This window comes from Pan troglodytes, chromosome 16 (genome assembly GCF_028858775.2).
Source record: "Pan troglodytes isolate AG18354 chromosome 16, NHGRI_mPanTro3-v2.0_pri, whole genome shotgun sequence".
Taxonomy (NCBI): domain Eukaryota; kingdom Metazoa; phylum Chordata; class Mammalia; order Primates; family Hominidae; genus Pan; species Pan troglodytes.
Genome location: NC_072414.2, coordinates 20,312,415 through 20,328,674, shown reverse-complemented (window position 1 = coordinate 20,328,674; position 16,260 = coordinate 20,312,415).

The window sequence follows — 16,260 nt, the reverse complement described above, 5'->3', positions numbered from 1 at the left end:
ATTCCATTCGTGTTGATTCCATTCCATTCCATTCCGTTCCATTCCATTCCATTCCATTCGGGTTGATTGCATTTCTTTCCATTCCATTCAAATCCATTCCATTAGATTCGTGGTGATTCCATTCCATTCAATTCCATTCCATTCCATTCCATTCGTGTTGATTCCATTCCATTCCATTCCGTTCCATTCCATTCCATTCCATTCGGGTTGACTACATTCCATTCCATTCCATTCTGGTTGATTCCATTCCATTCGATTGCATTCCGTTCCAATAGAGTTCACTCCAGTCCATTCCATTAAATTCCATTCCATTCCATTCCATTAGATTCGTGTTGATTCCGTTCCATTCCAATCCATTCCATTCCATTCCCTTCCACTCCACTCCATTCCGGTTGATTCCATTTCATTCCATTCCATTCAATTTGTGCGGATTCCATTCCATTCCATTCGATTCCATTCCATTCCATTCCATTCCATTCCATTCCATTCGGGTTGATTCCATACCATTCCATTCCATTCCATTCCATGTCATTCCCTTCCATTCCATTCCTTTCGGGTTGATTACATTCTTTTCCATTCCATTTAATTCCATTCCATTAGAGTTGATTCCATTCCAATCCATTCCATTCCACTCCATTCCATTCCATTCCATTCGGGTTGATTCCATTCTAATCCATTCCATTCCATTCCGGTTGATTCCATTCCATTCCATTTCATTCCACTCCATTCCATTCCATTCCATTCTTGTTGATTCCATTCCATTCCATTCCATTCCATTGCATTCAGGTTGAGTCCATTGAATTCCATTCCATTCCATTCCATACTACTCCATTCGGGAGGATTCTATTCCGTTCCATTCCATTCCATTCCATTCCAATACATTCCATTCCATTCCATTCCATACCATTCCATTCCATTCCATTCCATTCGGATTGACTCCATTCCATTCCATTCCATTCCATGCCATTGCATTCCATTCCATTCCATGTCATTCCCTTCCATTCCATTCCTTTCGGGTTGATTACATTCCTTTCCATTCCATTTAATTCCATTCCATTAGAGTTGATTCCATTCCAATCCATTCCATTCCACTCCATTCCATTCCATTCCATTCGGGTTGATTCCATTCCATTCCATTCCACTCCACTCCATTCGGGTTGATTCCATTCCATTCCATTCCATTCCATGCCGTTCCATTCCATTCCATTCGGGTTGATTCCATTCCGTTCCGTTTCATTGCATTTCATTCCATTCCATTCCATTCCATTCGAGTTGATTCCATTCCATTCAATTCTACTCCATTCCATTCCCTTCCATTCCATTCCTTTCGGGTTGATTCCATTCCATTCCACTCCATTCCATTCCATTCCATTCCTTTCGCGTTGATTCCATTCCATTCCATTCCATTCCATTCCCTTCCATTCCATTCCATTCGGGTTGATTCCATTCTATTCCATTCCATTCCATTCCATTCCATTCGTGTTGATTCCATTCCATTCCATTGCTTTCCATTCCATTCCATTACATTCGGGTTGATTCCATTCCATTATATTCCATTTCATTCCATTCCATTCCATTCCAATCCATTCCATTCTATTCCATTCCATTCCATTCCATTCGGGTTGATTCCATTCCATTCCATTCCATTCCGTTCCATTCCGTTCCATTACATTCCATTCCATTCCACTTCATTCCATTCCATTCCATTCCATTCCATTCGGGATGATTCCATTCCATTCCATTCCATTCCATTCCATTCCATTCCATTCTATTTCATTCTAGTTGATTCCATTCCATTCCATTCGGGTTGATTCCATTCTATTCCATTCCATTCCATTCCATTAGATTCGTGTTGAATCTATTCCATTGCATTGCATTCCATTCCATTCCATTCCATTCCATTCCGTTCCATTCGCGTTGATTCCATTCCATTCCATTCCATGCCAGGCCATTCCATTCCATTCCATTCCATTCTGGTTGATTCCATTGCATTCCATTCCATTCCATTCCATTCCATTCGTGTTGATTCCATTCCATTCCATTCTATTCCATTCCATTCCATTCCATTCGGATTGACTCCATTCCATTCCATGCCGTTCCATTTCATTCCATTCGTGTTGATTCCATTCCATTCCACTCCATTCCATTAGGGTTGAATCCATTTCATTCCATTCCATTCCATTCCATTCCATTCGGGTTGATTCCATTTCGTTCCATTTCATTCCATTCCATTCCATTCCATTCAATTACATTCCCTTCCATTTAGGTTGATTCCATTCCATTCCATTCCCTTCCATTCCATTCCATTCGGGTTGATTCCCGTCCGTTCCATTCCATTCCTTTCCATTCCATTCCATTCCGGTTGATTCCATTCCATTCCATTCCATTCCATTCCATACCATTCCATTCCATTCCATTCGGGTTGATTCCATTCCATTCGGGTTGATTCCATTCCATTGCATTCCATTCCATGCCATTCCATTCCATTCAATTCCATTCCATTCTGGTTGATTCCATTTCGTTCCATTTCATTCCATTCCATTCCATTCCATTCCATTCGGGTTGATTCCATTCCATTTTATTCCATTCTATTTCATTCGGGTTGATTCCATTTCGTTCCATTCCATTCCATTCCATTCAATTACATTCCATCCCATTCGGGTTGATTCCATTTCATTCCCTTCCATTCCATTCCCTTCCATTCCATTCCATTCGGGTTGATTCCAGTCCGTTCCACTCAATTCCATTCCATTCGGTTTCATTCCATTCCATTCCATACCATTCCATTCCATTCCATTCCATTCGGGTTGATTCCATTCCATTCCATTGCATTCCATTGCATTCGTGTTGATTCCGTTCCATTCCATTCCATTCCATTCCATTCCATTCCATTCCGTTCGGGTTGATTCCATTCCTATCCATTCCATTCTGTTTGATTCCATTCCATTCCATTCCATTCCATTCCATTCCACGCCATTCGGGTTGATTCCATTCCATTCCATTAGATTCGTGTTGAATCTATTCTATTCCATTCCATTCCATTCCATTCCATTCGGTTCCATTCGGGTTGATTCCATTCCATTCCATTCCATGCCATTCCATTCCATTCCATTCCATTCCATTCCATTCCATTCCATTCGGGTTGATTCCATTCCATTCCATTCCATTCCATTCCATTCCATTCCATTCCATTCCATTCGGGTTGATTCCATTCCATTCCATTCCGTTCTGCTCCATTCCATTCCATTCCATTCGGGTTGATTACATTCCATTCCATTCCACTCCACTCCATTCGGGTTGATTCCATTCCATTCCATTCCATTCCATGCCATTACATTCCATTCCATTCGGGTTGATTCCATTCCGTTCCATTTCATTGCATTTCATTCCATTCCATTCCATTCCATTCCATTCGAGTTGATTCCATTCCATTCAATTCTATTCCATTCCATTCCCTTCCATTCCATTCCTTTCGGGTTTATTCCATTCCATTCCATTCCATCCCATTCCGTTCAATTCCATTCCATTGCATTTCATTCGGGTTGATTTCATTCCATTCCATTCCATTCCATTCCATTCCATTCCATTCCATTCCATTCCATTTCATTCGTGTTGATTCCATTCCATTCCATTCTATGCCATTCCATTCCATTCCATTCGGGTTGATTCCATTCTTTTCAATTCCTTTCCATTGCATTCCACTCCAATCGTGTTGATTCCATTCCATTCCATTCCATTGCTTTCCATTCCATACCATTCCATTCGGGCTGATTTCATTCCATTATATTCCATTTCATTCCATGCCATTCCATTCCAATCCATTCCATTCTATTCCATTCCATTCCATTCCATTCCATTCCATTCCAGTCCATTCGGATTGACTCCATTCCATTCCATTCCATGCCATTCCATTTCATTCCATTCGTGTTGATTCCATTCCATTCCATTCCATTCCATGCCATTCCACTCCATTCCATTCGGGTTGAATCCATTTCATTCCATTCCATTCCATTCCATTCCAATCGGGTTGATTCCATTTCGTTCCATTTTATTCCATTCCATTCCATTCCATTCAATTACATTCCATACCATTCAGGTTGATTCCATTCCATTCCATTCCATTCCATTCCATTCCCTTCCATTCCATTCCATTCGTGTTGATTCCAGTCAGTTCCATTCCATTCAATGCCATTCCATTCCATTCCATTCGTGTTGATTCCATTCCATTCCATTCCATTCCATTCCATTCGGGTTGATTCCATTCCATTCGGGTTGATTCCATTCCATTCTATTCCATTCAATTCCATTCCATTCTGGTTGATTCCATTTCGTTCCATTTCATTCCATTCCATTCCATTCCATGCAATTACATTCCATTCCTTTCGGGTTGATTCCATTCCGTTGTATTCCATTCCATTCCATTCGGGTTGATTCCATTTCGTTCCATTTCATTCCATTCCATTCCATTCCATTCAATTACATTCCATTCCATTCGGGTTGATTCCATTCCAATCCCTTCCATTCCATTCCCTTCCATTCCATTCCATTCGTGTTGATGCCCGTCCGTTCCATTCCATTCCATTCCATTCCATTCCATTCCATTCGGGTTCATTCCATTCCATTCCATTCCATTCCATTCCATTCGGGTTGATTCCATTCCATTCCATTCCGTTGCGTTCCATTCCATTCAATTCCATTCGGATTGATTCCATTCCATTCCATTCCATTTCATTCCACTCCACTCCATTCGGGTTAATTCCATTCCATTCCATTCCATTCCATGTCATTCCATTCCATTCCATTCGTGTTGATTAAATTCCGTTCCATTTCATTGCATTTCATTCCATTCCATTCCATTCCATTCGAGTTGATTCCATTCCATTCCATTCTATTCCATGCCCTTCCCCTCCATTCCATTCCATTCGTGTTGATTCCATTCCATTTCATTCCATTCCATTTCATTTCATTCCATTTCATTCGGGTTGATTCCATTCCATTCAATTTTATTCCATTCCATTCCATTCCTTTCGTGTTGATTCCATTTCATTCCATTCCATTCCATGCCATTCCATTCCATTCCATTCGGGTTGTTTCCATTCCATTCCATTCCATTCCATTCCATTCCATTCCATTCCATTCGGGTTGATTCCATTCCGTTCAACTCCATTCCATTCTCTTCCATTCCATTCCATTCGGGTTGATTCCATTACATTCCAATCCATTCCATTCCATTCAATTCCATTCGGATTGATTCCGTTCCATTGCATTCCATTTCATTCTATTCGGGTTGATTCCATTCAATTCCATTCCATACCATTCCATTCCATTCCATTCCATTCCTGATGATTCAATTCCATTCCACTCCATTCATGTTGGTTGCATTCCATTGCATTCCATTCCATTCCCTTCCATTCCATTGCATTCCATTCTATTCCATTCCATTCGGGTTGATTCAATTCCATTCCATTCCATTCCGTTCCATCACTTTCCATTCCATTCGGGTTGATTCCATTCCATTCCATTCCATTCCATTACTTTCCATTCCATTCCGGTTGATTCCATTCCATTCCATTCCATTCATGTGGATTCCATTCCATTCCATTCCATTTCATTCCATTCCATTCGTGTGGATTCCATTCCATTGCATTCCATTCCATTATATTCGTGTTGATTCCATTCCATTCCATTCCTTTCCATTCGGGTTGATTCCATTCCGTTCCATCACATTCCATTCCATTCGTGTTGATTCCATTCCATTCCATTCCATTCCCTTCCGTTACATTCCAGTTGATTCCATTATATTCCATTCCATTCCATTCCATTCGGGTTGATTGCATTTCTTTCCATTCCATTCAAATCCATTCCATTAGATGCATGGTGATTCCATTCCATTCCATTCCATTCCATTCCATTCCATTCCATTCGTGTTGATTCCATTCCATTCCTTTCCATTCCATTGTATTCCATTCCATTCCATTCGGGTTGATTCAATTCCATTCCATTCCATTCCATTCCATTCCATTCCATTCCATTCGGGTTGATTCCTTTCCTTTCCATTCCATTCCATTCGTTTTCATTCCATTCCATTCCATTCCATTCCTTTCCATTCCATTCCATTCCATTCGGGTTGACTACATTCCATTCCATTCCATTCCGGTTGATTCCATTCCATTCCATTGCATTCCGTTCCAATAGAGTTCACTCCAGTCCATTCCATTAAATTCCATTCCATTCCATTCCATTAGATTCGTGTTGATTCCGTTCCATTCCAATCCATTCCATTCCATTCCCTTCCACTCCACTCCATTCCGGTTGATTCCATTTCATTCAATTCCATTCAATTCGTGCGGATTCCATTCCATTCCATTCGATTCCATTCCATTCCATTCCATTCCATTCCATTCGGGTTGATTCCATACCATTCCATTCCATTCCATTCAATTCCATGTCATTCCTTCCATTCCATTCCTTTCGGGTTGATTACATTCCTTTCCATTCCATTTAATTCCATTCCATTAGAGTTGATTCCATTCCAATCCATTCCATTCCACTCCATTCCATTCCATTCCATTCGGGTTGATTCCATTCTAATCCATTCCATTCCATTCCGGTTGATTCCATTCCATTCCATTTCATTCCACTCCATTCCATTCCATTCCATTTCTTTCCATTAGACTCGTGTTGTTTCCATTCCATTCCATTCCATTCCATTCCTTTCCATTCGGGTTGATTCCATTGCGTTCGATCCCATTCCATTCCATTCGGGTTGATTCCATTCCATTCCATTCCATTCCATTGCATTCAGGTTGATTCCATTGAATTCCATTCCATTCCATTCCATACTACTCCATTCGGGAGGATTCTATTCCGTTCCATTCCATTCCATTCCATTCCAATACATTCCATTCCATTCCATTCCATACCATTCCATTCCATTCTATTCCATTCGGATTGACTCCATTCCATTCCATTCCATGCCATTCCATTCCATTCCATTCCATGTCATTCCCTTCCATTCCATTCCATGTCATTCCCTTCCATTCCACTCCTTTCGGGTTGATTACATTCCTTTCCATTCCATTTAATTCCATTCCATTAGAGTTGATTCCATTCCAATCCATTCCATTCCACTCCATTCCATTCCATTCCATTCGGGTTGATTCCATTCCATTCCATTCCATTTCATTCCACTCCACTCCATTCGGGTTAATTACATTCCATTCCATTCCATTCCATGTCATTCCATTCCATTCCATTCGTGTTGATTAAATTCCGTTCCATTTCATTGCATTTCATTCCATTCCATTCCATTCCATTCGAGTTGATTCCATTCCATTCCATTCTATTCCATGCCATTCCCCTCCATTCCATTCCATTCGTGTTGATTCCATTCCATTTCATTCCATTCCATTCCATTTCATTCCATTTCATTCGGGTTGATTCCATTCCATTCAATTTTATTCCATTCCATTCCATTCCTTTCGTGTTGATTCCATTTCATTCCATTCCATTCCTTGCCATTCCATTCCATTCCATTCGGGTTGTTTCCATTCCATTCCATTCCATTCCATTCCATTCCATTCCATTCGGGTTGATTCCATTCCGTTCAATTCCATTCCATTCTCTTCCATTCCATTACATTCGGGTTGATTCCATCCCATTCCAATCCATTCCATTCCATTCAATTCCATTCGGATTGATTCCGTTCCATTGCATTCCATTTCATTCTATTCGGGTTGATTCCATTCAATTCCATTCCATACCATTCCATTCCATTCCATTCCATTCCTGATGATTCAATTCCTTTCCACTCCATTCATGTTGGTTGCATTCCATTGCATTCCATTCCATTCCCTTCCATTCCATTTCATTCCATTCCATTCCATTCCATTCGGGTTGATTCCATTCCATTACATTCCATTCCATTACTTTCCATTCCATTCCGGTTGATTCCATTCCATTCCATTCCATTCATGTGGATTCCATTCCAATCCATTCCATTTCATTCCATTCCATTCGTGTGGATTCCATTCCATTCCATTCCATTCCATTCCATTATATTCGTGTTGATTCCATTCCATTCCATTCCTTTCCATTCGGGTTGATTCCATTCCATTCCATCACATTCCATTCCATTCGTGTTGATTCCATTCCATTCCATTCCATTCCCTTCCATTACATTCCAGTTGATTCCATTATATTCCATTCCATTCCATTCCATTCGGGTTGATTGCATTTCTTTCCATTCCATTCAAATCCATTCCATTAGATTCGTGGTGATTCCATTCCATTCAATTCCATTCCATTCCATTCCATTCGTGTTGATTCCATTCCATTCCTTTCCATTCCATTGCATTCCATTCCATTCCATTCGGGTTGATTCCATTCCATTCCATTCCATTCCATTCCATTACATTCCATTCGGGTTGATTCCTTTCCTTTCCATTCCATTCCATTCGTTTTAATTCCATTCCATTCCATTCCATTCCGTTCCATTCCATTCCATTGCATTCGGGTTGACTACATTCCATTCCATTCCATTCCGGTTGATTCCATTCCATTCCATTGCATTCCGATCCAATAGAGTTCACTCCAGTCCATTCCATTAAATTCCATTCCATTCCATTCCATTAGATTCGTGTTGATTCCATTCCATTCCAATCCATTCCATTCCATTCCCTTCCACTCCACTCCATTCCGGTTGATTCCATTTCATTCCATTCCATTCAATTTGTGCGGATTCCATTCGATTCCATTCCATTCCATTCCATTCCATTCCATTCGGGTTGATTCCATACCATTCCATTCCATTCCATTCCATTCCATTCCATTCCATTCCATTCCATGTCATTCCCTTCCATTCCATTCCTTTCGGGTTGATTACATTCTTTTCCATTCCATTTAATTCCATTCCATTAGAGTTGATTCCATTCCAATCCATTCCATTCCACTCCATTCCATTCCATTCCATTCGGGTTGATTCCATTCTAATCCATTCCATTCCATTCCGGTTGATTCCATTCCATTCCATTTCATTCCACTCCATTCCATTCCATTCCATTCTTGTTGATTCCATTCCATTCCATTTCTTTCCATTAGACTCGTGTTGTTTCCATTCCATTCCATTCAATTCCATTCCTTTCCATTCGGGTTGATTCCATTGCGTTCGATCCCATTCCATTCCATTCGGGTTGATTCCATTCCATTCCATTCCATTCCATTGCATTCAGGTTGATTCCATTGAATTCCATTCCATTCCATTCCATACTACTCCATTCGGGAGGATTCTATTCCGTTCCATTCCATTCCATTCCATTCCAATACATTCCATTCCATTCCATTCCATACCATTCCATTCCATTCCATTCCATTCGGATTGACTCCATTCCATTCCATTCCATTCCATGCCATTGCATTCCATTCCATTCCATGTCATTCCCTTCCATTCCATTCCTTTCGAGTTGATTACATTCCTTTCCATTCCATTTAATTCCATTCCATTAGAGTTGATTCCATTCCAATCCATTCCATTCCACTCCATTCCATTCCATTCCATTAGGGTTGATTCCATTCCATTCCATTCCACTCCACTCCATTCGGGTTGATTCCATTCCATTCCATTCCATTCCATGCCGTTCCATTCCATTGCATTCGGGTTGATTCCATTCCGTTCCGTTTCATTGCATTTCATTCCATTCCATTCCATTCCATTCGAGTTGATTCCATTCCATTCAATTCTACTCCATTCCATTCCCTTCCATTCCATTCCTTTCGGGTTGATTCCATTCCATTCCATTCCATTCCATTCCTTTCGGTTTGATTCCATTCCATTCCATTCCATTCCATTCCATTCCATTCCATTCCCTTCCATTCCATTCCATTCCCTTCCATTCCATTCCATTCGGGTTGATTCCATTCTATTCCATTCCATTCCATTCCATTCCATTCCATTCGTGTTGATTCCATTCCATTCCATTGCTTTCCATTCCATTCCATTCCATTCGGGTTGATTCCATTCCATTATATTCCATTTCATTCCATTCCATTCCATTCCAATCCATTCCATTCTATTCCATTCCATTCCATTCCATTCCATTCCGTTCCATTCCATTCCATTCCATTCCACTTCATTCCATTCCATTCAATTCCATTCCATTCCATTCGGGATGATTCCATTCCATTCCATTCCATTCCATTCTATTTCATTCTAGTTGATTCCATTCCATTCCATTCGGGTTGATTCCATTCTATTCCATTCCATTCCATTCCATTAGATTCGTGTTGAATCTATTCCATTGCATTCCATTCCATTCCATTCCATTCCATTCCATTCCATTCCGTTCCATTCGCGTTGATTCCATTCCATTCCATTCCATGCCATGCCATTCCATTCCATTCCATTCCATTCTGGTTGATTCCATTGCATTCCATTCCATTCGATTCCATTCCATTCCATTCCGGTTGATTCCATTGCATTCCATTCCATTCCATTCCATTCCATTCCATTCCATTCCATTCCATTCGTGTTGATTCCATTCCATTCCATTCTATTCCATTCCATTCCATTCCATTCGGGTTGATTCCATTCTATTCCATTCCATTCCATTCCAATCGTGTTGATTCCATTCCATTGCTTTCCGTTCCATTCCATTCCATTCGGGTTGATTCCATTCCATTATATTCCATTTCATTCCATTCCATTCCATTCCAATCCATTCCATTCTATGCCATTCCATTCCATTGCATTCCATTCCATTCCATTCGGATTGACTCCATTCCATTCCATGCTGTTCCATTTCATAAAATTCGTGTTGATTCCATTCCATTCCATTCCATTCCATGCCATGTCACTCCATTCCATTAGGGTTGAATCCATTTCATTCCATTCCATTCCATTCCATTCCATTCGGGTTGATTCCATTTCGTTCCATTTCATTCCATTCCATTCCATTCCATTCAATTACATTCCCTTCCATTTAGGTTGATTCCATTCCATTCCATTCCATTCCATTCCCTTCCATTCCATTCCATTCGGGTTGATTCCCGTCCGTTCCATTCCATTCCTTTCCATTCCATTCCATTCCGGTTGATTCCATTCCATTCCATTCCATTCCATTCCATTCCATTCCATTCGGGTTGATTCCATTCCATTCCATTCCATTCCATGCCATTCCATTCCATTCAATTCCATTCCATTCTGGTTGATTCCATTTCGTTCCATTTCGTTCCATTCCATTCCATTCCATTCCATTCGGGTTGATTCCATTCCATTTTATTCCATTCTATTTCATTCGGGTTGATTCCATTTCGTTCCATTCCATTCCATTCCATTCAATTACATTCCATCCCATTCGGGTTGATTCCATTTCATTCCCTTCCATTCCATTCCCTTCCATTCCATTCCATTCGGGTTGATTCCAGTCCGTTCCACTCCATTCCATTCCATTCGGTTTCATTCCATTCCATTCCATTCCATTCCATTCGGGTTGATTCCATTCCATTCCATTCCATTCCATTGCATTCGTGTTGATTCCATTCCATTCCATTCCATTCCATTCCATTCCATTCCGTTCGGGTTGATTCCATTCCTATCCATTCCATTCTGTTTGATTCCATTCCATTCCATTCCATTCCATTCCATTCCATTCCACGCCATTCGGGTTGATTCCATTCCATTCCATTCCATTCCATTAGATTCGTGTTGAATCTATTCTATTCCATTCCATTCCATTCCATTCCATTCGGTTCCATTCGGGTTGATTCCATTCCATTCCATTCCATGCCATGCCATTCCATTCCATTCCATTCCATTCCATTCGGGTTGATTCCATTCCATTCCATTCCATTCCATTCCATTCCATTCGGGTTGATTCCATTCCATTCCATTCCGTTCTGCTCCATTCCATTCCATACCATTCGGGTTGACTCCATTCCATTCCATTCCACTCCACTCCATTCGGGTTGATTACATTCCATTCCATTCCATTCCATGCCATTACATTCCATTCCATTCGGGTTGATTCCACTCCGTTCCATTTCATTGCATTTCATTCCATTCCATTCCATTCCATTCCATTCGAGTTGATTCCATTCCATTCAATGCTATTCCATTCCATTCCCTTCCATTCCATTCCTTTCGGGTTGATTCCATTCCATTCCATTCCATTCCATTCCATTCCGTTCCATTCCATTCCATTGCATTTCATTCCGGTTGATTTCATTCCATTCCATTCCATTCCATTCCATTCCATTCCATTCCATTCCATTTCATTCGTGTTGATTCCATTCCATTCCATTCTATTCCATTCCATTCCATTCCATTTGGGTTGATTCCATTCTTTTCAATTCCATTCCATTGCATTCCACTCCAATCGTGTTGATTCCATTCCATTCCATTCCATTGCTTTCCATTCCATTCCATTCCATTCGGGCTGATGTCATTCCATTATATTCCATTTCATTCCATTCCATTCCATTCCAATCCATTCCATTCTATTCCATTCCATTCCATTCCATTCCATTCCATTCCAGTCCATTCGGATTGACTCCATTCCATTCCATGCCATTCCATTTCATTCCATTCGTGTTGATTCCATTCCATTCCATTCCATTCCATGCCATTCCACTCCATTCCATTCGGGTTGAATCCATTTCATTCCATTCCATTCCATTCCATGCAATTACATTCCATTCCTTTCGGGTTGATTCCATTCCGTTGTATTCCATTCCATTCCATTCGGGTTGATTCCATTTCGTTCCATTTCATTCCATTCCATTCCATTCCATTCAATTACATTCCATTCCATTCGGGTTGATTCCATTCCAATCCCTTCCATTCCATTCCCTTCCATTCCATTCCATTCGTGTTGATTCCCGTCCGTTCCATTCCATACCATTCCATTCCATTCCATTCCATTCGGGTTCATTCCATTCCATTCCATTCCATTCCATTCCATTCGTGTTGATTCCATTCCATTCCATTGCTTTCCATTCCATTCCATTCCATTCGGGTTGATTCCATTCCATTATATTCCATTTCATTCCATTCCATTCCATTCCAATCCATTCCATTCTATTCCATTCCATTCCATTCCATTCGGGTTGATTCCATTCCATTCCATTCCATTCCGTTCCATTCCATTCCATTCCATTCCATTCCATTCCATTCCATTCTATTTCATTCTAGTTGATTCCATTCCATTCCATTCGGGTTGATTCCATTCTATTCCATTCCATTCCATTCCATTAGATTCGTGTTGAATCTATTCCATTGCATTCCATTCCATTCCATTCCATTACATTCCGTTCCATTCGCGTTGATTCCATTCCATTCCATTCCATGCCATGCCATTCCATTCCATTCCATTCCATTCTGGTTGATTCCATTGCATTCCATTCCATTCCATTCCATTCCATTCCATTCCATTCGTGTTGATTCCATCCCATTCCATTCTATTCCATTCCATTCCATTCCATTCGGGTTGATTCCATTCTATTCCATTCCATTCCATTCCATTCCATTCCATTCCAATCGTGTTGATTCCATTGCATTCCATTCCATTCCATTCCATTCCATTCCATTCGTGTTGATTCCATTCCATTCCATTCTATTCCATTCCATTCCATTCCATTCGGGTTGATTCCATTCTATTCCATTCCATTCCATTCCATTCCATTCCAATCGTGTTGATTCCATTCCATTCCATTCCATTGCTTTCCGTTCCATTCCATTCCATTCGGGTTGATTCCATTCCATTATATTCCATTTCATTCCATTCCATTCCATTCCAATCCATTCCATTCTATGCCATTCCATTCCATTCCATTCCATTCCATTCCATTCCATTCGGATTGACTCCATTCCATTCCATGCCGTTCCATTTCATTCCATTCGTGTTGATTCCATTCCATTCCATTCCATTCCATGCCATTCCACTCCATTCCATTAGGGTTGAATCCATTTCATTTCATTCCATTCCATTCCATTCCATTCCATTCGGGTTGATTCCATTTCGTTCCATTTCATTCCATTCCATTCCATTCCATTCAATTACATTCCCTTCCATTTAGGTTGATTCCATTCCATTCCATTCCCTTCCATTCCATTCCATTCGGGTTGATTCCCGTCCGTTCCATTCCATTCCTTTCCATTCCATTCCATTCCGGTTGATTCCATTCCATTCCATTCCATTCCATTCCATACCATTCCATTCCATTCCATTCGGGTTGATTCCATTCCATTCGGGTTGATTCCATTCCATTGCATTCCATTCCATGCCATTCCATTCCATTCAATTCCATTCCATTCTGGTTGATTCCATTTCGTTCCATTTCATTCCATTCCATTCCATTCCATTCCATTCGGGTTGATTCCATTCCATTTTATTCCATTCTATTTCATTCGGGTTGATTCCATTTCGTTCCATTCCATTCCATTCCATTCAATTACATTCCATCCCATTCGGGTTGATTCCATTTCATTCCCTTCCATTCCATTCCCTTCCATTCCATTCCATTCGGGTTGATTCCAGTCCGTTCCACTCCATTCCATTCCATTCGGTTTCATTCCATTCCATTCCATACCATTCCATTCCATTCCATTCCATTCGGGTTGATTCCATTCCATTCCATTCCATTCCATTGCATTCGTGTTGATTCCGTTCCATTCCATTCCATTCCATTCCATTCCATTCCATTCCGTTCGGGTTGATTCCATTCCTATCCATTCCATTCTGTTTGATTCCATTCCATTCCATTCCATTCCATTCCATTCCACGCCATTCGGGTTGATTCCATTCCATTCCATTAGATTCGTGTTGAATCTATTCTATTCCATTCCATTCCATTCCATTCCATTCGGTTCCATTCGGGTTGATTCCATTCCATTCCATTCCATGCCATTCCATTCCATTCCATTCCATTCCATTCCATTCCATTCCATTCCATTCCATTCGGGTTGATTCCATTCCATTCCATTCCGTTCTGCTCCATTCCATTCCATTCCATTCGGGTTGATTACATTCCATTCCATTCCACTCCACTCCATTCGGGTTGATTCCATTCCATTCCATTCCATTCCATGCCATTACATTCCATTCCATTCGGGTTGATTCCATTCCGTTCCATTTCATTGCATTTCATTCCATTCCATTCCATTCCATTCCATTCGAGTTGATTCCATTCCATTCAATTCTATTCCATTCCATTCCCTTCCATTCCATTCCTTTCGGATTGATTCCATTCCATTCCATTCCATCCCATTCCGTTCAATTCCATTCCATTGCATTTCATTCGGGTTGATTTCATTCCATTCCATTCCATTCCATTCCATTCCATTCCATTCCATTCCATTTCATTCGTGTTGATTCCATTCCATTCCATTCTATGCCATTCCATTCCATTCCATTCGGGTTGATTCCATTCTTTTCAATTCCATTCCATTGCATTCCTCTCCAATCGTGTTGATTCCATTCCATTCCATTCCATTCCATTGCATTCAGGTTGATTCCATTGAATTCCATTCCATTCCATTCCATACTACTCCATTCGGGAGGATTCTATTCCGTTCCATTCCATTCCATTCCATTCCAATACATTCCATTCCATTCCATTCCATACCATTCCATTCCATTCCATTCCATTCGGATTGACTCCATTCCATTCCATTCCATTCCATGCCATTCCATTCCATTCCATTCCATGTCATTCCCTTCCATTCCACTCCTTTCGGGTTGATTACATTCCTTTCCATTCCATTTAATTCCATTCCATTAGAGTTGATTCCATTCCAATCCATTCCATTCCACTCCATTCCATTCCATTCCATTCGGGTTGATTCCATTCTAATCCATTCCATTCCATTCCGATTGATTCCATTCCATTCTATTTCATTCCACTCCATTCCATTCCATTCCATTCCATTCCATTCCATTCCATTCCATTCCATTTCATTCCATTCCATTTCATTCCATTCCATTCCATTCCATTCCATTCCATTTCATTCCATTCCATTTCATTCCATTCCATTCCATTCCATTCGTGTTGATTCCATTCCATTCCATTCCATTCCCCTCCATTACATTCCAGTTGATTCCATTATATTCCATTCCATTCCATTCCATTCGGGTTGATTGCATTTCTTTCCATTCCATTCAAATCCATTCCATTAGATTCGTGGTGATTCCATTCCATTCAATTCCATTCCATTCCATTCCATTCGTGTTGATTCCATTCCATTCCATTCCGTTCCATTCCATTCCA